This window comes from Petaurus breviceps, unplaced genomic scaffold, assembly GCF_028583685.1.
Source record: "Petaurus breviceps papuanus isolate PSGF00001 unplaced genomic scaffold, PetGlider_PUasm1.0 90731, whole genome shotgun sequence".
In the NCBI taxonomy this organism is placed as follows: Eukaryota; Metazoa; Chordata; class Mammalia; order Diprotodontia; family Petauridae; genus Petaurus; species Petaurus breviceps.
Window position 1 is genome coordinate 8602337 of NW_027187325.1, and position 27590 is coordinate 8629926.

The window sequence follows — 27590 nt, forward strand, 5'->3', positions numbered from 1 at the left end:
GATGCGGATATTTATGTACTACAAAAATTCTACTATCACACCTCAACCCTGGTTCCTATTGTGTTCTGCTGCCCTCGGGACCCAAAATTCAGGTACTACTAGAACAGAAAAGTCTTTTGGAGGAAAGAGACAAAAAGACTTCTCTTAAACAACTTTGCTCCTCCCCCCCCCCAATTCTTTCCTTTTAAGACAATTTTGCCTATCCAGAAAAAGCAGAATTGCCCTCCTCTCCTCTCTCTACCATGTCACTGGACTAGAAGGCTGGACAGTATATGAATACTGATTGAAGTCTGTCCTTGTAATATAATACCATAACTTGGGAGGGTAAAAGTGGATTGAGGGATAGGTGGAAATGTGAGAAAGGGGGGAATATTGCGGGTTAAAGGAGCACAATGGAAGTTTCTGATACTTGGATGTGCCCTGGATAACTTACTCCCCGTTTCGGCCAAGTATCCTGAGTCTTGCAGACAAAATCCATTCTTCTTGTAGCTCCCTAGGCGGGGAGTCTCCAGAGGGCAAACGAAGTGACTTCTATCCAAAAAGTCACTTTTCTGAGAACAAATTTTACTTTTACAGAGCCCACAAATCTGAAAGGCCAAGTCCTGGAGAAGAGTGAGGAATGGGAAATGACAAAAAACTATCATCATAAAATCCTTACTGGAAAGCGGGATTTTCACTAAAGCAGTAGAGAAAGGGGTAACATGAAACGTGAGTGGCCCGACTCAGCACGGAGCTGCCACAAAGCTGGGGCAGGCCGGGACCACCCCTTTCAAAACTTCTCTCCTCCACAATGGGCCTATTTCAATCTCCTCCGCTTTTCTTTGAGTGATTAACATGCAGGCCAGGCTTAGAAGAATGAGAATTTATTCTTCGGTTAAGGCTCAAAAGGTGCAGGGTAGGTCAGGTGGTAATCATTAAATCAAACTGCTGTCATCCCCACACAATTCTTCTCCCTTCAGGCCCCGGGTTATTACTTGGGTTTATGCAAAATAAACAGCTTTGCTAAACATTCCCCCTAAAAAGAGGGTCAACAAAGGCACGGACTAGGGAGGCAAATTGCACCAGGCACCCTGCAAACTTGTTTTTTTTTTCCCCCTCCACAGTGAACTACTTAGGAGAAGAAGTTTGGGAGTTTTTTATTCCCCTGCCTTTCCTTTTCTTTTTTCTTCTTAAGGTTTTTTTTTTTTCTTCTGTCATGCCACTCAAGCCACTGCCATGAATACTGTTAACTTACTCTTGTCTGGTTCTTGCTAATTCCCGTTCAGTTTCTTTCTTGGGCTACGTAAGACTTACAATTCCAAGTTTTCTATAGGGGAACTCAGCCATGATAAATCTCTTATAAACTCCCCCAGAAAGGAATGAGTTCTCAGAAGATTCTTCAAGACTAGCCCTGAAGTCGGGGCTTGCTAGTGTTCGGGAAGAATCTTAATTGTACTAGGCGCCACACACGTATACCCTGGGTGGGGTGGGGGGTGGGGTTAAGGGGGTAGGGTGACTGTTTTGAAAACAACTATACCTCCTGCTTGTAGAGGTGTTAGGCAAAGGGATCCCACTGGCTCCTCACAGTCAGCTGATTCACTGCAATTTTATTTGGTCAGGTCCCAAAATCAATGCGGGTCCCTTTGACAACCCCCTCAGCTCACAAAAAACAAACAAACCAAATTACGAACATCTTGTCCAAACCTAAACACCTAAACCATTCGGATCCGGGGCTGGGTGAGGACGTGTGGGAAGATATTAAGGGGCAATCGATGTAAGACAGTTGGGCTAGGCTATTTAAGCATCCTAGGGGAAACAGTATTGCAAGTTTTCTTGGGAGATGCCTTAAAGATGACTTCATATGTATAATGAGTATCGTATTTCTTGCTTTCTCAATGAGTGGGGGATGGAGTGAAGGGAGAGAACTTGGAACTGAAATTTCAAAAGAAAATAAGAAAAAGAAACTGTCTGAAAGTACTAGCTTCTTAATTTTAAAATGGAAAATTGTTAATATGAGAACCTTCTTAAGAGTGAAGTGGAAATGTATTCAAACGACAGTAACTCATAACAAAGCCTGCAATTCAGCTCTTGTCTGATAGAGTGAGAAGTCAACAGAGACCTGGCCTTTCTACTTTTCCAAATGCTTTCTCAAACACTCTCTCATTTTATCTTTGTGACAACTCTGTAAAGTGTGGAGATTTTATTATCCCCCTTTAAAAGATTCGTTGCAGAGAAGATGCCTGTCTACACTGGTAGGCAATTTCCTCCTCAGTTCCTTATTATACTAAAGAAATCATGATACCCTCCTCTATCCCACCTCCATTATGGAGCTGGGGGCCAGAGAGAAGTCAGAGTATACCAGCAAAAGCACTGGATTTGAAACCAGAGGATCTGAGTTCAAATCTAGTCTCTTTTACTTACTACCATATGACTGATCTCATTATATTCATCTGTAAAATAAGGGGGCTCTAAACTCGATGGATGAGCTCTAAAAGGTAAGTCCAAGAGCCTGATATTTTGGAAATAGTTCAGTCCTTGACCTGAATTTGAATCTTGGCTCAGAAAAGAAAGGCATATTATTGTTGTTACAATCATCATCATCATCATCATTGCCTGAGATCACACAGGAAATAAATGACAAAGCTAGCTTTAAAATATGTCTTCATACTCCTCGCCTAGTGTTCGTTCCACTAAAATGACCTTCTAAGATTAGACCTCTGGTCACCTCTATCTCTCCAGGTTAGCTCAGAGGCCTCCCTATCATCAAAAAAAGGTCTACTAACCACAACATTAATCTTTCGGGGGGTCAGAGGGGGACTCCAAAAAATAAGCAACAATAACAATAAAAGAAAAACCCCTCAAAGAAACCTGTGATCTTTTTGTGAAATCCTCAAGATTTTAGCCGAAATATATCATTTCTCCATTTCTTCCTCCTTTTGGGGAAGGGGTGTTCTGGGAGTTACTTTTATTTAATGCTAGTTCCAATGTCAAGCTTGGCATTTTTTACGTGAAGTGTCAAACACACAAGCAGTTGAGTAATGTGAGGGCATTCAAATCATTTACATGGCCCAGCTGGAGGTCACAATGTGGGCTTTTGTGCCGCAGCTCCTCCCCCTGCATCCTGGGGCTTCAGATACTGTAACACAACAAAACCCTATCCCCCTGGGGTGCACGTGCAAAGGGGGAGGGGGCACTCCTCCGGCATGTTGCTTACGTGGCTCCTTTCTGAAGAGCAGCAAGACAGTAAGTTCTCTGAATTCAGTCTGGCTGGTCAAAGACCAGCTTTAAAAACACTTCTTTGACCCTGTATTCTCCAACTGCTGCTGGAGTCGGATTGCAATGTGTATTGCAAGGTTGGGGGGTGTGGGGGAGGAAGGAGGGAAAGAGAAAGGAACAACCCCTTTTCTATTCACTGACTTTCCAATGAGGGGAGAAAGTGATTGGCCCCAGTCAGTGAAAAGTAGTTTTCACCCATGAGAAAGCATTACCCCAATATAAAGGCAGAAGGAGTTCCCATACAGCCCAGGCTAAGCAGGATTACGGAAGAAAATCAAGAGAAGGTGAGGGATCTCTGGGAGAACAGAAATGACAATCAGAATAAGCCTAAAACACAACCCCCACCCCCACCCCCTCCTCACATAGTAACTAACAGGAGAACCTTTCCTCCTTTTTCCTTAGCCTGCTAGCTTGCTGCATGAAGACTGGCCACAAGGGCATTCTGCCCAAAAGGGCTGAACCAGATACTGTTCCAGGAACTGTATAGCTTGGACAATAAGTGGATATGTCAGGAAACCCACACATAAGTTTGATCCCATCCCTGTCCACCCCCCCACCCCCCAACCTGAAGTGTCTCTGACTTCTTATTAGAATAGGTACTAGTAGAAAGAATTATGATTTAAACTAGATTTTAAAAGCTTGACAGGAAAATGAAATAGCAAGCCATTTAACATTTCCCATAACATTTTTAGGGAGCATATCTCAAGAACCCCTGAATACTTCAGAATAAATTGGCTTTATTATATGAAGGAAGAGGAAGAGGGGGGATTCTTCTTACATGAATGGCTTCTGTTTCTTCCCTCTCCAGAGAGAAATCAAATGTTTTTAGAGCCTCTAGGTTTCTGCACTGGCCAAGTCCAGGGGTTGGTCTTAATTTTCTAAATTGAATTCTTTCTGTTCTCTTTTATAACCTTTTCTTCTCCCTCCCTTCCCATCACACTAACTTCCTACTATACCAAATGACTCAAGCAGTTGAATATTTGACTACATACTTTATCCTTGTATCCTTAGCATGGCACAGTGCCTGGCACACAGTAGGTGCTTAATGTTTACTTGCAATCTTTCTAATCATAATCCCCTGGAAAAGAAAGTGAGGGAGTGAATCATCACCCCTTCAATAAACTTCCAAAGGAGTACCTGCTAATTGTCTTGTAAACTTTAAGAAGGTCTTGACCAAACTCGAAGGCAACTGGAATTGACCCCAAGCTGCTAATTACTCCAAGACCACTACAGGCTCTTAGGGACTAGAATCTATGGAGACAGTAACCCTGGGTGCTGACCAAAAGCACAAACAGCAGCCACCCTCCCAACGAGGGAAGCTACCTCTCCTGACTGTATCGTCAAAACTCCTTGCTTCGGATAGCAGGCCCTCTGTTTAATTTATGATCTGCCATTAGTGGCTGGAGCTCAGTTAGCAACACAATCATAATAATGAATGGAAAAAATGCAAAGACTATGACAATGATGATGATGGGTAAGAAAATAATTTAGAAACCTCTGATTTTCCCCTTTAACAATCAGCAGCAATTCCTCACCAAGGGAAACGGAATTATAAGATCTTGTCAATGACACAAACCAGCCAACAAAACCGAAACAGCAAAAATCACTTCATGGAAAATGCATTCCCCAGAAACTCAGCAACTTCTGTCCAGTTTGCTGGCTAATACTCCCTCCCCAAACTTCCTCTGAAGGATGTTTTCTCTTGGACATTTAGGAGAGAAGACTCTTGGTGAGTGGAGATAAGGAACAGGAGGGTTTAAAAGCTCACATTCTGGGATGGCCTGCTGAAGGACCACTCTAAAGCAGTTCTGCAAACTTGAACTCATTAGAGGCAGGGCCATAGCAACTGGGGAGCCCTAGCAAGGAAACAATTCTGCATCAGCCCTAGCAGGCCCGCCTTAAGCTGCTGGAGCCCTTGAGAAGCTCTCTCCTCTCTGCCACCACCTTCAGACTCGCCGGATAGAATAAGCCAATAAAGAGAGTTTGTGAATGTGCGTCCAAAGCTCCTTAGTCAGCTGTCATATTGATCTAGCACTGTCTAAGGAAGTCTCAAAGCACTCAAGGAGTTTGGGCAAATGCTGGTATTAGTGTTCCCTTCCTCTTAAGAGTTTGCTGAGACGCCACTCCACGGCTTCCCAAGTACTGAACCTCCCGACCCTGGCAATCCATCAAGTGGATGCAAATTGGGGACCAGACAAAACCAGGCAAACAGCACCCTGCTTTGGAATAATGTGCTGCAAGGAAGAAGGGCCTTCCGCAACAATGATTGCTGTGTACACATTTAAACTAAATACCCAAACTTCTTATTAGGCTCATAATGATTTGTGTTCTCCCTCCCTTTGAAATGCTCCAAAGTAAATGGTAGGAGTTGACTCAAGACTAACCTCAAACAGTAGGCTTTCTGAGCTCTACAAACGGAGAGAAGTTGGGCTATATATAACTCCCGCTGCTGTTTATTACAAGGCCCTTTTGAAAACGAACACCCAGCCTTGGGAAGCAAAGGAGTAGTTTCAGATCTTGATAATCACAGGCTATAAGCCCCCACTGGAATTGATCTAATTTGGTGAGTATCAATTCAGGGATCACTGTGGGGAAAATACTCCCAAATGGCCACCGATCTGTATATTTATAGAGAGAGATTAAAAGCAACAAAATAGGATGTTCCTTCAAATTGGCACTTGGGGTTTTAGAGCACCGTCCTCCCCCCACCTCCAACTGGAGTCCTTCATGGCTTGCCATTGGCTCGGACCAATCCATCTCTCATTGAGTCTGACAGTTTGTCGCTTCAACAACAACCACAAAATATAACGTGGTAACGGTTTGTTCTTTCTTTCCATCGAGCCAGAATCATCAGCTACTCCCTGGGGAAGCCAGGCACTTGTTCCATAAACTGTCTACACCAGACAGTAAGCTGTCCAAACTTTTTCAAGCCACAATGGTACTGGTAAATGCTCAGAGAATCATATTTGTGTGAGGATCACAGAATCATAGCTCTAGAGCCAAGAAGGAACCTCAGAGAACATCTAATCACAAAATCTGAGAATTGGAAGAAGCCTCAGTAGCCATTCCAAAACATGCCACCTGCCCTCTAGCCATCCTCTTCCTCCTCCCACAATAACCTTGGACTCTTCCCCTGGAATCACTCTGGGCTCCAATTTCACGTTATATGTTCCAGAACCAGGTAGCTACATGGCTTTTCAGCCATTTCCAAATCATGCCAATGGAATACACATTCCACCCCTCTACTCCCAAACTCCCTTTTATATATTGTCTTCTCTTGGAATGTAAGCTCCACGAATGCAAGAACTATCTTGCTTTCTTGCATTTGTATTCTGAATGTTTAGCCAGTGACTGGTACATAGTAAACACTTAATAAATGATTTTTCATTCATTCATTCTTCTAGTTCAGCCCTTCTTGAAAGTAGTCCCCACTAAAACATATCTGACAGATGGTCACACAACCTCTGCTTGAAGACCTCCAGAGAGGAGAACCCACAACCTTTCTTGGCAGTCCATTCTACCCACTGTTGGGCAAATCTAATTGTCAGCTTTTCCTGACACCGATCCTAAATTGTCCTTGTACAAACTCTTCTACAGGATATTGGGCTCAGCGAAACCTGGGTCTGACAAAATATGATCTAATGCTCTTATATTTCATTATTTTATTTTATTTATTTATTTACTAGGTTATTTTAAAGGAAGAAACCATGTGGGATTTAACGTAAAAATACACACAGAACAGAAAGAGGTACAAAGGAAAAGAAACTGGACTGAGAATGAGGCAATATATAGTAGAAAGAACAACAATGGAAAAATAGTGTCTATAAAGTTAGAGGTCCTGGGTTCAAATCCTGACCCCAATACTTATTCTTTGAATGACCTTGGGAAAGCCATCTCAAATCTCTGGGTCTCAGTTTCCTTTATCTATAAAATAAAGATATTGGACCAGATAGTATCCAGGCTCCCTTCCAGCTCTAGAACTATGAACTCCTGGGTTTGCCTAACTACTTGACTTTAGATAAAGAATTTGACTCCTCTGGGCTTCAGCTTCCTCCTATATAAAATAAAACAGACGCTGATCTCCAAGGCCAAGACTAGCTCTAACATTCTTTGATTGGATAATTAATGGAAAAGGATAGGGATTTAAATCAGAGGAGACTGGGAGACCCAGCAAGGCAAGCATAGATTTACCCTGACTCTACTTTAAAGTCCATGTAAGTGGCATGATCAATTCTGAGATTGAGTAGGACTAAGAATTAACTGATGATTTATATCAAAATGGTCTGGCCCAGCCCAGTCCTCCCCAACATAGCCCCCTCAACCCTCCGTCTAGGATACCCCACCCTCTACTGGCTTGGACATAAACTCAGAAGGGATCCAACACATTTTGAAAGAAGCCTCTTACACAGGATTCCTTATCTGCCTAAATTCAGAGCAAATAATAGGCTATTTACTCAGGATTTCTGGACTGAGGGAATTTGTATCAGCTAACAGACTCCTCCTCCCTTTTTCCCATCTGTCACCAAGTCCAATCAATTCTTCCACTGGAATGTGTCTTGGATGAGAACCTTTCCTCTCATCTCTCCTTACACTTAAAAAAAAAAAAATCCAGATCTCTGTCCTTTGAGAACAATAGTCTCCCTCCTTAGGGGATTTCTCTGTCTCTCTATTTTTTTCATCTCCCCTGTGTGCCACTGACAAACAAATCTTTCTAAGACTTTTTTTTTTTTTTTACCATGTTGCTCTTCTTAGTCAGGAATCTATAATGGTCACCTAATGGTTTATACTATGAAGCCTAAACTCCTTTGACTCTAAACTTATTTTTCAATACTTCCCTCCCTAATCCACTCAACCACTCTAATCAGACTGTTCTTACCTCTCCCCATCCCTGAGTAGGCCATATTCATTCTTGCCTCATTCCTCAGTTGGAAATCCAGCTAACTTTATAGACCAAAGTGACCTCCTCTCACCTCCATTCCCCAATGTGTGTTGTCTTTCTCTATTAGACTTTGAAGCTCCTTGAAGACAGATTGTCTTTGCTACCTTCTCTACTTTCTGCCTTTCCAAATCCCTTCAAAACCCAGTTAAAGTCTGACTTCCTTCATGATGTCTCCAACAGTCAACCCAGACTGTTCTCTCTCCTTCCTGGAAAGGCCTACAAGTGGTACTTATAGTCCTTATCACACAGTTTAGCACTTAATTATTCTCTGATTGTTTAAAGGTTTTTTTGGTCTTGTGTCCACAACTTGAAAGCAAAGCAGAGACCCCAATCTTATCATTCTCTGTAACTCTCCTCCCCCACTCCTAGCATCTACAGCAGATCTGGGAACCCTGCAGGTGATTGATCCTTTCTGCTTCTGAGCCAGAAAGACTCTGCTGGTTTCCCCAATGTCACTTGGATTATGAGTTGGGTCAGGCTGCTGGAACAGAGCCCGGGCAGTGCTGAGCCTGATTAAATCCATCGTTTGAACACTGGCCGGTGAGCCGTATATCTCTTGCTTGGTGAGAATGACACCTCACAGCTTGCACACACAGCTTCATTTCAGGAAAGAATGTGTGAGAGAGGGGAGGTCAGAAGACAAGCACAGTCATAAATTTGATGGAAGGTTTAGCTGGAAACTCCATTAAATACACCCAGTGCTCTGAGCTGGGCAATGTCCTTACTCTGAGCTTGCTGAAAGAGGCCAGATAGGTGAGGGACTCACTAAGTAATGTCCTCATTTTTTGGTGTCTCATTACTCAGGGGATGAGAAACCCCATTAACCATATCAGGTTTAGTAGACTAGCTCTCATTGCTCTTATATTGTCCCCTAAGTTGGGGTGATCCTAGGCCAACAACTCACTGCTGGGTCCCTAGTAATCACTTGCTTAGCTTTTCAGTTTAGAAGTCATAGCATCAAGTATTTAGAGTAGGAAAGGACTTTAGAGATAATCTTATTGTTTGGACGGGGGAGTTGAGTGCAAAATTCATTCTCTCCTTCCACCCTTCCACTACCTATTGAGAAAACAGGAAATATGCTACGCATTACACATATAAAATCATACAAAACATATTTCCACATTAGCCACGTTGGAAGAAGAAGGAGAAGGAGGAGGAGGAAGGGGAGCAGAAGAGGAGGAGAAAAGAAGTAGGGAAAGAAAGAAGAAAAGAAAGAAGGAAAGGAAAGAAGAAGGAAGACAAGAAAGAAAGAAAGAGAGAGAAAGAAAGAAAAAGGAAGAAAGGAAGAGAAAGGAAGGAAGAAAAAACAAAGGAAGGAAGGAAGACAAGAAAGAAAGAGAAAGGAAGGAAGGAAGGAATAAAGAAAGAAAAAGAAAAAAATACACTTCAAGCTGCACTCAGAGTCCATTGGTTATCTTATCTTTCTGGAGGAGGATAAAATTTTTCATCACCAGTCCTTTGGAAATGTTGTGAATCCTTGTATTGATCAGAGTAGCTGTCTTTCACAGTTGATTATCATTACAATATTACGGTTACTGTGTATATTGCTTTCCTGTTTCTGTTGATTTCACTTTGCATCAGTTCATGTAAGTCTTCCCAGGTTTCTTCTGAAATTATCCTCTTCATCATTTCTTATAGCACAATAGTATTCCAATACAACCATATACCATAACTTGCTCATCCACTTACCAATTAATGGGCACCCTCCTCAGTTCCCAATTCTTTGCCACAACAAAAAAGAGCTGTTATAAATATTTTTGTACCTATAGATCTTTTTCCTTGTTCTTCTATCTCTTTGGGATATGAACCTGGTAATGGTTATCGCTGGGCCAAAGGATATGCACAGGTTTATAGCCTTTGGGGGCATAGTTCCAAATTGTTTTCTAGAATGATTGGACTAGTTCACAGCTACATCAACAATTCATTAGCATACCAATTTTCCCATATTGCCGCTAGCATTTGTAATTTTCCTTTTCTGTCATCTTGGTCAATCTGGTAGGTGTGAAGTGGTACAGAAGTCATCTTGCACAATTCTCTCATTCTTTAGGTGAGGAAACTGAGGCAGAGAGAGGTTGAATGATATGCCTGAAATCACACAAGTAAAAAAGCCAGAACATGAACCCAGAGCCTTGGACTCTGATGCTCTTTTTAGAGACAGCTAGATGTTAAACTGAATATAGTACTGGACCTGGAGTCAAGACATGAGTTCAAATCTAGCCTCAGACATTAGCTGTGTGTGATACTGAGTAAGTCACTTAAACATTGTCTGTCTCAGTTTCCTTTTCTGTTAAAGGAGAATAATAATGGTACCTACTCCCCAAGGTTGTTGTGAGGATGAAATGAGGTGATATTTGTAAAGTGCTTTGTAACCCTCGAAGTGCTTTATAAATGCTCTCATTACTACACCCGAGTCAAAGGGATTTGTGAGAGAGAGATTTTATCAATGGCGAAGACCACTACACCAGACTCTAGTACACAGAACAGGAAAGAATTCTGCAGAGTAACTATCTCTATTCTAACTACTCTGTTTCACTCACTCCAGATTTCCCTTTTCTCTGAAAAGATCTGCTATTGGCTAGTTGAGAACATTAAAGTCTCATACTAACGAGGGTGACATTTCTTTATTCACAGAGGTCAGTTAGCATCACTCGGTCCCATGGCAATAAACAGCAACCCTGACTTAAAAATCTATGTCATTGGTCACGAAAAGAACCCACTGAAAATGTGGGGATGCATCAGGGCAGATCCATTCCTGCTACTAGAAATATAATTCTAAGCATCCCTCCTAGTGACACAGAGTCAGGAATTTCACCTTTGTTGGGAGAGTTGTACATACTGTTTGGGAGCTATTGTGAGTCAGCCCTTCATGTGTTGTGTTTTTTTTTTTTTTTTTACAGGCTCTAGGGAGTTTTCTGCTTTTTCTTTGGGGAGGAATAAAGGTCATCTTTTACTCAATAAATACAATGTTACTTCAAGTGTTTTAATGAGATCTGGGATACTTTTACCTATGTCAGTTGAGGTGAGGTATATTCTGAGATTTCCCAAAGTAAACTCTGGATGAGGGTAGAATGAGTCAAAAATAAAAGTGCTTTTTCAGTCAGTCTCTAAGACTGGTCTTGCTCCAGGTAAAATCAGAGCTTGAAACTTTTAAAAAAAAGTTATTACTGGTGGGGGAATGGTACAGTGAATAGAGTTCGGACCCTGGAGTCAGGAGGACCTGAGTTCAAATGCGACCTCAGACGCTTAGCCCTTACTAGCCGTGTGACCTTGGGAAAGTAACTTAACCCCAACTGCCCTGCCCTTCCCCCTCCAAAAAGCAAAAAAAAAAAGTTCTTACTGGTGAGGGGAGATGAGGGAAGGAACAATGACTTCTAAGATCAGGAAAGGTTGAATGAAGGTAGGTGGCATTGTACTAATCAGAAGAGGAGGATCATGATATGCCCCCACCCCATCCCACCATCATCATCACCACCACCATTAAGTCTGCATTCTAGCCAAAATTACCTACATGAAATAAATGTGTGGGAAGTTTGAGAACCCCCATGTCTAGGAGCAGCCTGTCCTCCCTCTCCCCCATGGCTGGAATGTTCCCTCTCTTAACCTTACCTCTGCTAATTCTTAATTCCATTCACAGAGCAACTAGAGTGCCACAAGACCTTTGATGGTCCCTGTTGTTGTTATTACATCCCAAATTCCTGTGTTCACTCCACATATAGTGCGTATTTACTTACTCTGTGCACTTCTTGTTTCCTCCCACAGTCTCTCTCCTACCACCCCCACTACCATCCTTCCCAACTATACCTACTTTTACTTTGTATGCCCAGCTGCTATGGGCACCCAGTGTCACAGTGCTGGTCCTGGAGTCAGGAAGACTTGAATTCAGTCTTATCTCAGACATTTAGTAGCTGTGTGACCCTGGGCAAGTCACTTAGCCTCAATTTGCCTCAATTTACTCAACTGTAAAATGGGGGTTATAATAGCACCTACCTTTTAGAGTTGTTGTGAAGATCAAAGGATATAATATTTGTAAAGAGCTTAGCATCATATAGTAGGAGCTTAATAAATGCTCCTTTCTTTTCTTCCTTCCTTTCTTCTTCCCTCCCAGCACTTTGCACAGTATCAGACAATAGCAGGTATTGGAGAAATTGTAGTTGAATTGAATTGATGAGTTAATCATTCAACCTACAAGAATTTATTAAGCACCTACTGTGTGCCAGACAAACACTAAGGACACAGAACTAAAACAAACTTTATGGAACCCTTTTTCAGATACTCAAACTAGGGATCTCTATTCCTTCCATCTCTATCACCAAAGTGGTCCTCTGTGTCTTCTGAAAACATCCTTATGGTGCCATGGTCTTGACAGTGATTAAGTTATTCACTTCATCCTGCTCAGTCCACTTCCTCCATGTAACTTTTTTTTACCATTGGCCACTTAATGATCTTGGTCTGATTTCTTCCTTTCCTGGCTTTTAGATAGCATTTTTGTGCGTATCAATCAGTTCATGGGTAAATATTAACTTCTATGTTCCCAATAGTTTCATTTGTGAAATAAATGTTTTTATCTGAATTCTATCTAGAAGACATAAAATAATTGTTATTATCTATTATCTGTGATTTATTTGGCATTTAACTATTACTACTATGTATTATTTTAACTTTTTTCAGATGTCTTTCTTGTCTCTCCAATTGTAATATAAGCTTTTAGAGGACAGGACCTGGGTTTTATATGTCTTTGTATCCCCAATATGCTTAGCACAATGATAAGGACATAAAGGTATCCAAGAAAGATCTGCTGAATCAATCAATTTCAGCAAATGGATTATACATTTCTGAGGCACCAGCACTTATGTTTTCTTGTGTTGTATGCTGTACAATTCCTAACATGGTTGAATCTTCAATATTTACTGATTATCTGATTGCACTATGGTATGGTGGAAAGAGAGTTTGACCCAGAATCAGAAGATCTGTGTTTGAATGCCTGCTTTCCTGCCTCCTAGATGCATGATTTGAGGCAAATCACTCAACTTTATGGAGTTTTAATTTATTTGTAAAATAAGGTTGTTGGGCATCTAGGTGGCACAGTGGAGAGAGGGCAGGGCCTGGAGTTAGGAAGACCTGAGTTTAAACCCAGCCTTAGACACTTATTAGCTGTGTGACCCTGGGCAAGTCACTTAACCCTGTTTGCCTTGATTTCTTCATCTGTAAAATGAACCGGAGAAGGAAATGACAAACCACTCTAGTGTCTTTCCCAAGAAAACCCTAAATGGGGTCCTGAAAGTCAGATGGGGTGGCCAGGTAGCGCAGTGAGTAAGAGCACCAGCCCCAGAGTCGGGATGACCTGGGATCGAATCTGGGCTGAGACACTTAGCACCCATCCAGAAACACCTGGCCATGTAACCTTGAGCAAATTACTTAACCCTAATTGCTTAAAAAAAAAAAGTCAGACAGCTGACCACCACCACCAACAATAATAACAACAACAAAATAAGATTGCTAGACTAGATGTTTTCTGAGCTCCCACTCTATGATCCTATGATTAAGTTGGTCTTCAAGGTCATTCTAGATAATAATGTTGAACTTAAATTCCTGACACTACTCATATGCATCTCTGCCCGAAGAACACGTAGGTCAAAAATGGGAAGATCAGAAAGAAGAGAAAAGACAGCAGGGATAGAAATTAAGATGTGCAGGTCACATCTAATACACCAAAATCAGTAGTCAGGAGCCAAACCTGGGCTGGGTGCAAAGCATCAAGAGAAGCCAAAGGCATTAAGAAAGCTAAGGAAAACCAAATCAAGTCAACATCAGAGGGTTTTATTGATTGGCAGTTTGCTATGCTCAATGTGAGACTCAGCATAGTCTCTTTGAAAGCCCAGCCCTGTCCCCTGTGACTTCTTAATGGGGTAAGACTGTCAGGTTCTGGGGCCTGTGCAGTTTGAGTTTTACTCTAACCTTTCAAATGAATCCAGTGCTTGCAGACAGTCAAATATTTCTACCAGTTTCTCTCTTCCAGGACACAAATACAATGTAAGAACTGGAAGCATCATGCTTCGTTCCTCTCTAGGTCTTTGCTCAATTTTGAAATAATAATTTACTATCTATGACTGGGAAGCAGAAAGATAATACCAGAAGGCCAGTCTGTCTTCTGGACCATCCTCTTCATCAGAATCCAACCTTTACAAGTGAGAAAATATTTTTCTGTCTACATCTTCATGAGGAAGAACTTCCCAGGGTTCTGCCCAAAAAGAATTGGGGGAAAAGAACTAAAGGGTGACTATTTGCCAAATATAAGGAAGGTTTTCGTGAGCATCCTGAATAGTTGTTCTCTGCATCTATGGAGGATTGAATGAGATAAAATGGACCTATATTAAAGCTGGAAAGATTTCAGTAAATGGGAACTTCTTGACCAGCAAGGAAAAGGCAGTACCAAAATGTGCAACTGAGACTAAAGTTGTAAGGTTCCCATCTCTGGTGATCTTCAACACATGACCAGATGATCCTCTGTCCCAAATGGTTTAGACTTTTCATCTATCCAAAGGTAGTGGATTACTATACCTAAGTAAAAACCTTTAAATTTCCTGCCAGTTGTATGATGCTATGATTTCATTGAAACTTCTATTCTGGTTTTCTCCACAGAACCTGTATTTTCCTGGCCTCCTGCCACTGAAACTAATTTTCCTTATTAAATGCTATTTCCAACACCTCTGGCTCTGGGCAGTTGAGTCAAAACACTCAAATTCAACGAACATTTATTAAATGTCCACTGTGTAAAAAGCATTGCATTAAGTGTAGGGGTCACAGAGAAATATGGCACAAACCTTGCTCTTAAGAAATTACAGAGGGAACACAGGAAAATAGCATGTTCTCAGTTCATACAATGATGAATACAATAAGTAGCAAAGATGAGGTCCAGGTGGTGCCAAGGGAGGCAGACTGGTGCAGTGCAGAGGCGGTTAGAGGGCCTGGAATAAAATTTCATCTCTGATATTACCCACTTGTGTAGCCTTGAGAAGGCTATTTTATTTTTTTAGACCTCAGCTTCCTCAATTGTAACATGAGAGGGTTAAACTAGATGGCCCTGAAGGTCCCTTCCACCTCTCAATCTATGACTCTTATATGCTCTGATTAATTTATGGAAACAGGGATTTCTCTATTCCATATAACTATACCCTATAAAAAGGGCAGGAATGACTGGCCTACAAAACAGAGAGTTTACAATTAGATAGAAGAACAGTAGAAACTATCTGTTTCATATACACCAAGATTCTGGTACAACCTGTGCTGCTTCACCCATACATTTGTACCCTGTCTGCCACACTCCCTCATTGGTTTGATCTCCCAAATACCTTGACCTACCTGACATCATTCCTGCTCACCCACTTCCTATATTCTATGATGTGAATTGGAATCCATTTATTCTACTTTCCTCTGCTACTCCTGCTTCTGTCCTTCTACTAAACCTAGAGACCTCTGAGCATGCTGTCCAGTTGGCCACTATACTGCTTCCATCAGTTTGGGACTTATCTTTCTAGCCTTCTCTGCAAGAGGAACTTCCTTTGGCCTGTCCCAACTACATCTCCCAGGTATTCTCACAAAGACTTCTGGGTTAGTGATCATCTTGTCTCAACTGTCAAGACAGCAAAAGTTCATACACACAGTATTGAATTTTGGGATCCATAAAAAGAAAGCTTACTTTTTTATCTTAGGCAATCGTGTTTGCTGCTACAATTCTTGAAACCAATCAATATGTCGAGGATCTTGAGTTTTCTTTCCCCTATTCACTATATGACTATATGATCATAGGCCTAGAGCTAGAAGAGGTCTTAAAAGTCATCCAGAAGAGTCCTAGGCCAGCCAGATGGTGAAATAGATATATTGGATAGAGGGATAGATTCCTCTTCCTGAGTTCAAATCAGGTCTCAGTCACTTATTAGCTGTGTAACGCTGGGTAAGTCACTTAAGCCTATTTGCCTCAGTTTCCTCATCTGAAAAATGAGCTGGAAAAGGAAACGGCAAACCACTCCAGTATGAAGTCATGAAGAGTCAAACAGGACTGAAAAATGACAGAACAACAAAAACAGTCTAAGTCCCTTCATTTTATAGAAAAGGAAGCTGAGGCCTCCAAATTTTATTTTTGTGACTTTTTCAAGATCACAGAAGTAACAAATCATGGAGCTGATAGGATTCAGGAATCAAACTCAGCTCTACTGACTTCAAATTCAGCAAGCGCTCTATGCTGCCTTCAGAGTAGGCTTTTGGTCATGTCATTCCATACTCCTGAAATACCCTCACCACCCATCCTGTGCTCATTAAGATCCTGTTCATCCTGAGTTCAAATGCCATCTCAGATTTTCTCCATAAAACTTTCCATAATCTCCATCCCCCTCAAAGGAGTGATCCCTCCCTTAATCCTTTTAGCACTCTGCATCTTTCCTATGCAGTTATGTCACATCCTATTCTGCATTATAGAATACCCAGTTTATATACATATCTTAACCACTTTCTAGATGATAAACTCCATGAGGTTTGAAAAGCATAGGTCTTATTATCTTTCTATCTCTCTAAACCTCTGGCATGGGTTTTATACATAGTATAAGATTATAGATGTAGTGCTAGAAGGGACCTTGAAAGGTCATTTAGTCAAATTCCTTCATTTTGTAGACAAGGAAACTAAAGTCTAGAGAAGTTAAGTGATTTGTTCAAAGGTCACATGATTATTAAGTGATAGAGATGGGACTTGAACCCATATCCTGACTCTAAATACAGCCCTCTTTCTTCTGAACACATGGCCCCAAAATACTCCTTTAACCACTCTCCCACTCAGATCTGGTATGTCTAACAATACAAATCCTGAAAAACCCTTAGAAAACCTCAGCCTTGAAGTGATAAGGTGGTTCTTCCCCATCCCTCCCCTCCACAACCCCACCTTCACTCATTCTTAACTTCACCATAGACACCTGCTGAAGTTAGTAGCAAGAGCATTACTCCATTCTGATATTCTGGACCTGATGAGGTTTGACAGTTAAATTTTCAGTGGTTTTTTCCTCCTTTTAAATTGCCCGTGTAGCTTTTTGCACTTTGAGACTATGCAATTGCATTGGCAGGCTTCCAGTACCTTACAAAAATGGTCAACTCAGTCTAGACTTATGTGCAAACCTGCATATCTGGACATTTAAAATTGAACTTGCAAACTACAAATGAAGCAACTGTGCCCATTTCACAGAAATAAAAATGGATTCTTCATGTATCAAATGATGTCATAGACTCATCTCTAGTAGGATATAAAGGCTAGTTTAAAAAAAATTACTTAAGATGAGGGGTTTCCATTGAGTTATTTTCCCTCCCGACTTATAATCAAGATTAGACCCTTAGGTTCAAAGATTATGGCCATACCCTCCACTAGGTAGCTCAGCGAGTAGAGAGCTGAGCCTTGATTCAGAAGACTTAAGTTCAAGTCTGACCTCAGACACTTATTCACTGTGTGACTCAAACAAGCCACTTTAAAAAATCTGTTTGCCTCAGTTTCCTCAAATGCAAAAAAATGAGGATAATAACAGCACCTAACTCTAAGTGTTGTTAAGGGTTGTTTTAAGGACCAAATAAGATGGTATCTGTGAAGCACTAAGCACAGTGCTGGACCCAGAGTGTGTGCTACATAAATCCTTATTCTCTTCCCTCCCACTTTTGACTAATGATCAGGATTAGAAATAAATTCAGGTTAGGTCCATAACAATTATTTTTCTCTTTGAAAGAAACTAAATGACCTTTGGAGGAATCAAACTCCACCATCTTGGCCTCACTGTCATTATGTGCAAACCAGCTAAACTTACTGGCCTTGATGGATGCATCTGCTGAGAAGACAAGCTAAATAACTCAGGGTCTGATCTTAAATTCAGCTGGAGGGTTATCAATACAACCTAAAGATCTGAATCTGAGCACTCTCTTCCAAAAGGGAAACAAACTTGGCCTCCCTACAAGGCCATCAACAATGCTAAGGATTTGGTTGTTGTGGTGGGTATGCAGGGATGGCAAATATCAAGACTAATTTTTCTTTTTTTCCCTAGTGATCTGATTTTTCACCAATGTAAACATTCTGATAAGATAATCTGTACTGTAATGTTTAAAGTTAGGTTGAAGGACTCTTTAAAAAAAATGTGTTCCTATAAGACTTTGTTAGGAAGATTAAAATGCTTATTCAAAGCTACAAATTAAGCTCAATTTTACCCCCTACACAGCAAAGCCTTAATTTTCACAACTGGTTCAAATCATGCTTCCCCTTGAGAGCTACATAAATTAGCTACGAGGTACAAATTTAAAATCTCTCTGCTAATATGCAAATATCCTTGCTGTCGTTGTATTTGGAACATTTCCTGGAATCTGTCAGGGATGCTTCAGAGAGGGTTTTCCTGCACCAAGAGGGAGGTTATTCTAAATAACTTCTAAGGTCCCTTTTAACTCAAAACAGTCTAGGATTCTATACTTCTTAACCCAACCAACAAGTGTTTTATTTTGTTTTCTGTAGGAGCTAGGGCAAAAGAGAAGAAAGAAACCCAACTTGAACCTTATATATACCAGAAAAAAATATTTTGAAAAAGGAAAAGATACATTCAAGGAACATAAAATAATTTTATTTTCCTTTCTCTTTGGAGGCACAGGGCTGGAAAGAAGGCAGGTATGGAAGGAGAGGAAAGAGAGTACTTGTTTGTGTAAGCATAAGAGCTTAATGAAAGATGCCTAGGGATTGAGATTTAAGACACTGGGCTAAAACCATGAAGATTGGAGCAAGATAAAGGGGCCATGCAAAGACTAGAAAGGACTGGGGAATTAATCAGACCCTTTGCTTTAAACCTGAATGGAAAGTAATTAAGTTCACCCATTCTCTAATTAAAATTCCCACTTGCAAAACCCCAATGGCTCCCACTAGAAATTCATGTAAAACAAAAGTGAGGAAAGTAAGAGAACATCACAAACTTAACCCATGCTAATGGATTAAGTGGGCATGTTTCCTGATTGCCTTTGAGATGTTTATGGACAAAAGCAGATTCTCTTCTTGCACCCTCAATTTCACTTGGAAAAATGAGGGATTTGGGGACTAAATGATCTCTGAAGTCTTTTCCAGATCCAATAGTCTATGACTATACAGGATATGAAGGACATATTTTAGGGTTCTTAAAGATTCGAAAAGAGAAATTGCAACCCCCACAGCTAGAAAATCCAACACGTGTGTTGGAAAAACAGCTTGATACTGCATCCCCAAGCATTCTTTTCCAACTCAACCCCTCACATCCACTCACTGTTTGTGGAGATATAAGAATAAATATTCACACATTCTTTAAAGGAACTTAAAAATCCTAAATCCTGAAATATATCTTACTGTAGAAACACAGCTGGATGCTGAATAAAATTATTGGCTTGATCTGCAGGCTGAGGGTACTGTTTAACATGATATAATGAGCACAGGCATTTATAGGTTAAAACCTTCTCATTAGAATAGACACATACAAACAAAGTTTAACGCACTGAATTGGCATCTAACGGTTTTCGTCCACACAACTCCTAAGTAGTAATTATGGGTTATTGCAGGGTGACAGCGAGGCAGTTAGTTTACCCTGGGAATGGAATTTGCAGTGAGCACTGTTCTTCATTCTGCAGGCTTAAAATCATCCAGGAATAAAGCATATGTGGCAGAGTTCCAGCTAAGAGAAATCAGTCAAATAAATGTGCACCACTGGTAATGATCGCTACTGAACTGCTTTCTGCCCAGGCTGGCACACAGACCACAGACAGTCACAGAATGTCATAACTGTAAGGCACTCTCATCTCATCCAACCTTATAATTTTGCAAATGAGGAAACAGAGGCCAGAGAAGTGATTTGCCTGTGGTCATATAGAGCTAACACAAGAACCCACATCTCCCTACTTTGACTCCTAATGCAGGGCTAGTCCTACTAATAAGAATAATAAATCACAATTTGCATAGCTTCTATGCAAATATCCTAGGCTTAGCTTTGTAAGCTCTTTGAGAAGAGGAGCTGTGTTTTGGTTTATCCTTGTCTCCCTCTAACAGTGCTTTGCACTGTGATAAGTACAAATGCTTGTTGGTTAGGATTAGATTAGTTAACTCCAAGAGTTTCCTACTGAAGATGTTACTGTCAGTCCTAATTTACAAATGAAAAAACAAAAGTTCCAGAGAAGGTAGATGGGCAACTTACCCATAGTCATGGAGTTAGAGAACAGTAAAGCAAGGAATTGAAACCAAATTTCTGACTCACAGAATAATAAAATCAGATTTTCAATTCTTATGCACATTCACGTTGCAGATCTATTCTTTTCCAGTCTTTCAATTCAACTGAATTTAAATTATCAATCAATCCTTATTGATGACAGACTAGGGATAATACTAGCTAGGTGTTAAGATGGAGATAAAAGAAATAGAAACATGGTCCCTGCCCTCAAAGTGCTTGTAATCTACTTCAGCAGATAAAGGAAAAACATAAGAGACTCTCAATAGTACTAAAGTAGAAAAAAAATAGAATACCATAATTCAAGAGATATTATAAATTATTAAGACAGATAATACAGGTCATTTGGGAGTTTAGAGGAAATAGGTATCACTTTCCAGGACTAGGGAAGGATGAGAAAAGTTATGGGGGAAAGGGAGAGGCTTATGAGGCAATCTTTAAATAATAAGCTGAGTCTGGATGAGGGAAAGGGTGAGTTAAAGATTTCTTATATGGCAAATATAAACAGAAGGAGAAAGGGTCATTTGGAAAGAAAAGTCTTTAATTTCCATCTGAATAGTATTTTTAAAAAAACTCAATTTTTTACTGATATCCCTTGTTTTCAAAAAAATCTTTATTTCTGCATGTATCCCTCCCTCTCCCATCACCATCCTTCTTTCCTCTGTAACAAAGTGTAAAGGAGAGAGAAATCAATTTAGCAAAACTAACGCATCTGCTTCATTGGCAGTCTATGCCATGCTCCATAGCCACAGGTTCCCCCACCCCACCTCTGCAAAAGAAAAGAAATGTATTTTCTCCTCTTGGAGACCAAACTTATTCATTATAATCTTCTTGCTGTTATTGCTGTTCTTTCCATTTTCATTGCTGTAGAAATTATACATATTGTCTTCCTAGGACTGCTTACTTAACTGTCCATCAGTTCATCCATGTCATTCCATGATTCTCTAGGTTCCTCATAGTCATTGCTTCTCAAAGCATAATAATAGTCCACTACATTCATGTACCACTATTTGCTTAACTAATCAATCAGTATGTGTTGCTTTCCAGTTCATCATGAAGGTCTGGCTCACAAATAGAAATCCTCTGAACTACTTACTGCCCACATGGGAAAGACTAGGGAGTTTGCTTCCCAGAGAATCATGATGATGTCTAATGGACTTTCACTGGAGAGATGTTGGAGCGTGAGTAGACATCCTATAACTGCTCCTAATAGGCTAACCTTGTAGTTAAGAGAAGCTTCTCTCTTTTTTTTTTTAATTTTAATTTAGGTGCCATTACAGAAACAGAATGCGGGGTGCCTTCTGAAAGGTGCTTGCCTCAGTCATTCTCCTCTTTAGCTGCTCTCTCTTGGCAAACAGTGAGATAAAATGATGAAAGGGAGATACCATGGGCTTTCTTTGGGCTGACATTGATACAATGGGCCTCAGGGCTTTTGACTCTGCATTTGTTCCTTCTATTTTAGGTAAAGTTATGAAAATTAGAGACTCTGGTCTTCTGAGTTTTGAAAGGTGAAGATGGCAAACCTCCAGGTGTCCTGGCATCCCAGGATCTGGGTTTTGTAGCCAGCTCAGCAGCATGCCCCAAGGAACAAGGAATGACCTTTGGGAGTGACTTTTGAGACCCAGCTCAGCAGTAGCTGAGACCAGGATTCATCCAGAAGTAAACCTTTATTTGAATATGAATTTGGAGGGATCCAAGCTAAGTGTGAGCCCACTCTCCCCGAAGACCAAGGTGAAATAGGAGAGTGAGCATGCTCCTGAGGTATTGGGAGGGAAATGTTTGTACGTTTGTTCTTACTATATGTTCTAAGTAAGTAAATATCCTTTTGTAAAACCTAACCATTGTTAAGTGGTTAAATGTAATTAGGGTGCTAGTGACTGGTGTCTAGCAATGGGTACAAAGTTGATGGGGGCTCAAGTCAGTAGCATTAGCCCTGAACCTCTAAGGGTACCCCAAGGAATCTGAAATTAAGATGTAGTAACCTGGCTCTGGAAAAATGTGCTAGAGAGTATCCGTTATATTATCATAAAAAGTGTCACTATTAATATTTTTGTGTATGAGGGACTTTTCCTTCGTTATTTATCTCCTTGGGGAAATGCCTAGCAGTGGGATCTCTGGCTCAGAGGGTACTGACATTTTAATCTTTTTTTAAAAACACAATTCCAAACTGCTTCTAGAATAGGTGTCTATTGACACCTATTGAATGCATGTTCTCCATACCAACAGTATCTATGCACCTATCTTTCCAGACCCACAAAAATTGCCCATCACCATCTTTTGTCATCTGGGTCACCTTGCTGGGTATGAAGGGAAACCTCAGAGTTGTTTTGATTCATATTTCTCTTATTATTAGTGATTTGGAGATGCATGTTATTTAACAAAGTTAAACAGGTATCAGGTCTATTATTCCTGAAACCTTCCCTTTCTAAGAATATATTGGATCTCCATATCTATCAGTGACCTTTTCTACCATTGAAAAGGGCCTCTCTAAAAGACATTTACGTTTCATTTCCCCTATGTACATGCAAGACTACTACTGAACACTAACATACACATCTGTGAGGCAGGATATGGTAGTAAATTCATCAATTAGTGCAAAGGGTCACTTCTCCTATCAGAATGAGTTGTTTTAAAACAATTTCAAAATAGAAGATTTAAGGTTTTCAAACCAAGATTTTCTTAGAGAACTATAGAGCTAGAAGAGATGTAAAAAGATGAAGAAATTGGGACCCAAAGAGGCAACGTCACTTGCCCCAAATCATATGACCAAGGCTAGAGTCTAGAAATCCTAATTTCTAGTCCAGTTCCCTTTCTACTTTAATATGGAGTTTACTCTCTCTTTCAGCTTAATCATTTGTTTAAAGTGGATTAGTCTGTTAAAATGTATTAGTGCCTGGGAATAGCTGACTGCATTGGTTGAACTTTTTTTTTTTTGCTTTATTGGAGGGCAATTGGGGTTAAGTGACTTGCCCAAGGTCACATGGCTAGTTTTTGTGTTAAGTGTCTGAGGTCACATTTGAACTCAGGTCCTCCTGACTCCAGGACAGGTACTCTATTCACTGTGCCACCTAGCTGCCCCTGCATTGGTTGACTTTTACTCAGCTAACATTTAACTGCAAAAACCCAGGGTCAGTCAAGGCTTTAATTTACCTATATACTATCAAGCTCTAGGATATTGTTTATGTTAACAAATGATCATCATCCCTTTCAACAATACTATAAAGAGAATCCTGATTCATGAGTTTGCTAATTGTTCCCTCCTTCTGTAAACATTAGCAGGTATTGAATCTTTACATACTTTAATATGGAGTGTACTCTCTCCTTCAGCTTTACATACTTTAAAACAAATCTTGCAAAGGAAAAAAGGAAAAAATGAACAGCCCAGGAGAACTTGTTGAATGTTAGCTTCAAAAGAACTAAAGGACAATCACACAAATGATATCTGTAATCTTTACTACTCACCTGGAAACATCATTAGGTACCCTTATTGACAAATTAATCAATTGACAAACATTTATCAAATGAAAAGCAAATATTATTACCACGTGCAAAGCGAAGTGAGTAGATCTAAAAACAAAATAGTAAGGCCTAGAGAACTTTATCAAAGTCTTGTTATATCTGGGTATTTTGTTGTTAAAATGACTGATTCACCAAAAGTGGGGCATCTGGACTTTCCTCATAGCAACCGATTTGGTTCCAATAAGTCACCAACGTATATGCAGTTATTGTAGTGGAGTTTCCACCTGAGCAGCAACCTTGGGGTTTGGCCTTCTTTCAAAATCCCCTCCAGGCCCCTTCTCCCTCCTTTTCCATGGTGGGTTGTTTGCAGCTTGTTGGCTTTCTCTCTCTCTCTCACTCTCCCTCTCCTCCTTCAAGCCCTCACACAGCCTGGGCCCTCTGACATACTACCAACAGTCTTTCTTCTTCTTTGGCCCAAAACACACAACCACCTCACCCATGACCTCAAACAACTCCTCCACTGGGCCCTCATTCATTTTGGGTGCCAGCTCAGAATCTACTTTTCTTGTCCTTAAAAGCCTTCCTGAGACTAGCCTCACAGACGGTTTCCCTCTTTCCCCACCCCTTTCCACTCTCCCATACTGGCGGGCTTCCTTCTAGCCCTTCATACAGTCACACCACTGTTGCTGAAAGGGGCCTTTTCTCTTTCAGCTTCTACCATCTGGAACATGTCTCTGCCTCTCTCTCTGTCTTGCTGGCTTCTCCATCCATCTTTTAAAACTAACAGGAAAATGAAAGTCCCCTCCCACCTTGTTTAGACACCTTGTGTCTGTCATGGCCTGATTCATTTTTAATATCATCATTTAAATAATATTAAGTGACTTTGAAAACTTTCCTTCAAACCTAATTTTTGTATCATTTATTTCTAAATGTTGAGCATATCAAATAAACTCTGGCTGTAAATAGCAAAGAATACAGCTGCTGTATATTTAATACTAAATCAATTGGGTTTTAAATTATTGATTTATCAGTAAATAACCTCATGTTTGCCTCTATAGACAACAAAAAGAGCTCCACATACACATACTATAACTTTTACCTCAAAGTCCATTTGTCTCAGACTATCCTCATTAGTGGAGACTGATTGTTCAAAGTTCCATGCCTGAGAATCTGAAACACTGTGTCTTCCTTTGGAAGATGGGAGTCAGAAAACCGAGATGTCTCTTTTCCCAAGCTCTCTCCAGCTCTACCAGAGCTGACAAAGGTATGTTTCGAATAATCAGTCTCCTCCAATAAGGGGAGTCTTATACAAATAGGCTTTGAGTTAGATGGTTATCATATAAAGACAGAGTGTGTGTGTGTGTGTGTGTGTGTGTGTGTGTGTGTTGGGGAGCCTGGAAAGGGGAAGGGAAGAAGTTGAACAGGGTCTTCAAGACTGTCATGTTTTAACAACACAGACTTTACTTCCAAAGTGGAGGGAAAATGCTTATGGTGATATTTTCCTTCTCAAGATAGTGAGACTTCTAAGGACATGCTCCAGGACCAGCAAACAGGTTGCTAGAGAAATTACTGGAGGATACAATTGGAGCTCAAGTGCCCAAAGTTCCAACTTTTAAGACAGTCGATTCTCCCACCAACTCCCTGGATTCACACCTCCCCCCCTTTTTTCCTTAGCTGGGCCAACAGCTGCCAAAGTGCACAGCTGTTGACAAACTAGGCTGAGTGCTACCAAGGCATCTTTCATGAACTGCCTACATTCATCTGAGCAGATAGATACCTCATTAATGTGCTATATTTCAACCCAGAGAAAACAATGCATGCCAAGAGACTATAAACAACCAGTACAAATGATACAGGTCACAGATGATAAATGCAGCCAGCATACATGCAACACAGGCTCTTCTTAAAAAGACAGGAGCACGCCCGACTTCCCCTGTGCATCAGTCTTCTCCCAAATGCTGACATAGTCAACGAGTCAGCATGGCCTGGATAACACAAGGGGCCTTTGCTCCTCTTCATATACAGGTCTGCCTTTTCTCCAAAGAGGACAAGAAGGGTTTTTCTGCTTTTCCATTTAACATGTCCAAATCCTCATGCTGCTCCCAGCTGCAGGTTCCTTGGACTTATCTATTTGTTTTTTCCCTTAGTGCTACTCAGAGCTAGGAGTTTGGGGGAAGTGAGGAAGAAGGTAGTGAATTTTCCCATCTGAAAAATAAAATTTATAAAACCCCACCACAGACAAACAAAGAAAAGGACTGGGCAGCTGACGCAGCAAGCAGGAAAGGCCAAGTCAAACAGGTAACCTTCTGCAGGTTTTGAGAGCTCTCACAAACCAGGGTCTGTTGGCTTCAGAAGGGAGGGGTGCTATGAAGAAGAGGGAACTGTAGGGAAAAATATTTTCCCTGTGGTTCCCTAATCCTTCACTGACAGAAAAAGTTGAGACTTATTGGGTGCTGGTTAAGGAATCTGTAATTCCAACGGAAAGACTTGCTATCTGTGATTATTCTTCTTAGGTGTATCTTAGTCATTAGGAAGGATTGAACAGGAAAGTGTATTCTCTTGAGTTCAAAAGGACCTGTATGACAAGGTAAGGAGAACAGAACCAAGAGCAGACCAACTGGTTTTCATTTTTGTATACTCAGTGCCTAGCATAGAGTAGGGACTTAATAAATACTTGTTAAATTAAATTGTCAACAGACTGTAGATGTTAACCAGGCCCATTTCCACAAGTACACAGGCCTCTGCAAAAGGTCAGGAGTCAGATCTGGGTTCTAGTCCCATCTCTGCACCTTATTTACTATGTGACCTTGGGCAAGTCACTTTACTGGAGTTTTTTCATCTGTCAAAGAAGGATGACATGAACTTCTCTGTTGACATGACACAGAACTGCTGCTCAGGTCAAACGGCCAATATTTCCATACAAATATAAGAGATTAGGATTTCAGGTTTCATTGGAGGGAGAAGTCTCCTGCTCTGAGATACGTCATATATATGACCTTGATCGGGGTGAGAAGGTAGGGTGACACTGTTGCATTGCATGCTGTCAGATGTCACCTTAACTATATATTGATAGTAAGGTCAATATGTTATGCTCTGGGCCCCAAGTTCATCTGCTTCATGGGTGGTTCAATTTTATCACCCACAAGAATTTAGAATTCAGGGAATACCTGAAAGGGAGCTGAGTACTTTGCACACAATACAATGCTCAATGAATGAATAAATCAATAAAGAAATGAAGTCATTGTCCTCTTTCTACTGCCCATTGGCAGATAGGGATCTGTTCATCCTTACCATTTGTTGTTCCTTCTATAGCACTCAACATCAATAACCCCTTATTTGGCCCTTGTATAATATTTTGTAACATGTTATCTCTAATACTGCTGTTGCTTAATTCTCATATAATTTTACTTTTTCATGTGCGTCTTCTATCTGCAAACAGATTATATGCTCCTGAGGTCAGGTGAGATGTGTTAAATTTCCATGTATCCCACAGTGCTAAACACAGAAGCTGTAACCTTTAGCAGGCATTCAGCTTAACAACACTGGCTAATTAGTCATTAAAGGAGCACCAGTGCCAATACTAAGACAGGCTAGTGTCAATCAAAGTGGAGGATGGAAGGGCAGTGCCTCGATGGCACCATCACTCCCTCAACTCTCATCACTGCTTTGGTTCAGGGTTTCATGGCCACAAT

At 40.7% G+C, this 27590-nt stretch overlaps 1 protein-coding gene across 5 annotated transcripts in view; it reads right to left on the reverse strand.

Annotated features, from left to right (window-relative positions):
* GLI2 (GLI family zinc finger 2) overlaps window positions 1–27590 on the reverse strand; it is a 403275-nt gene that overhangs the window by 177801 nt on the left and 197884 nt on the right. The gene's annotated exons all lie outside the window — the stretch shown is intronic.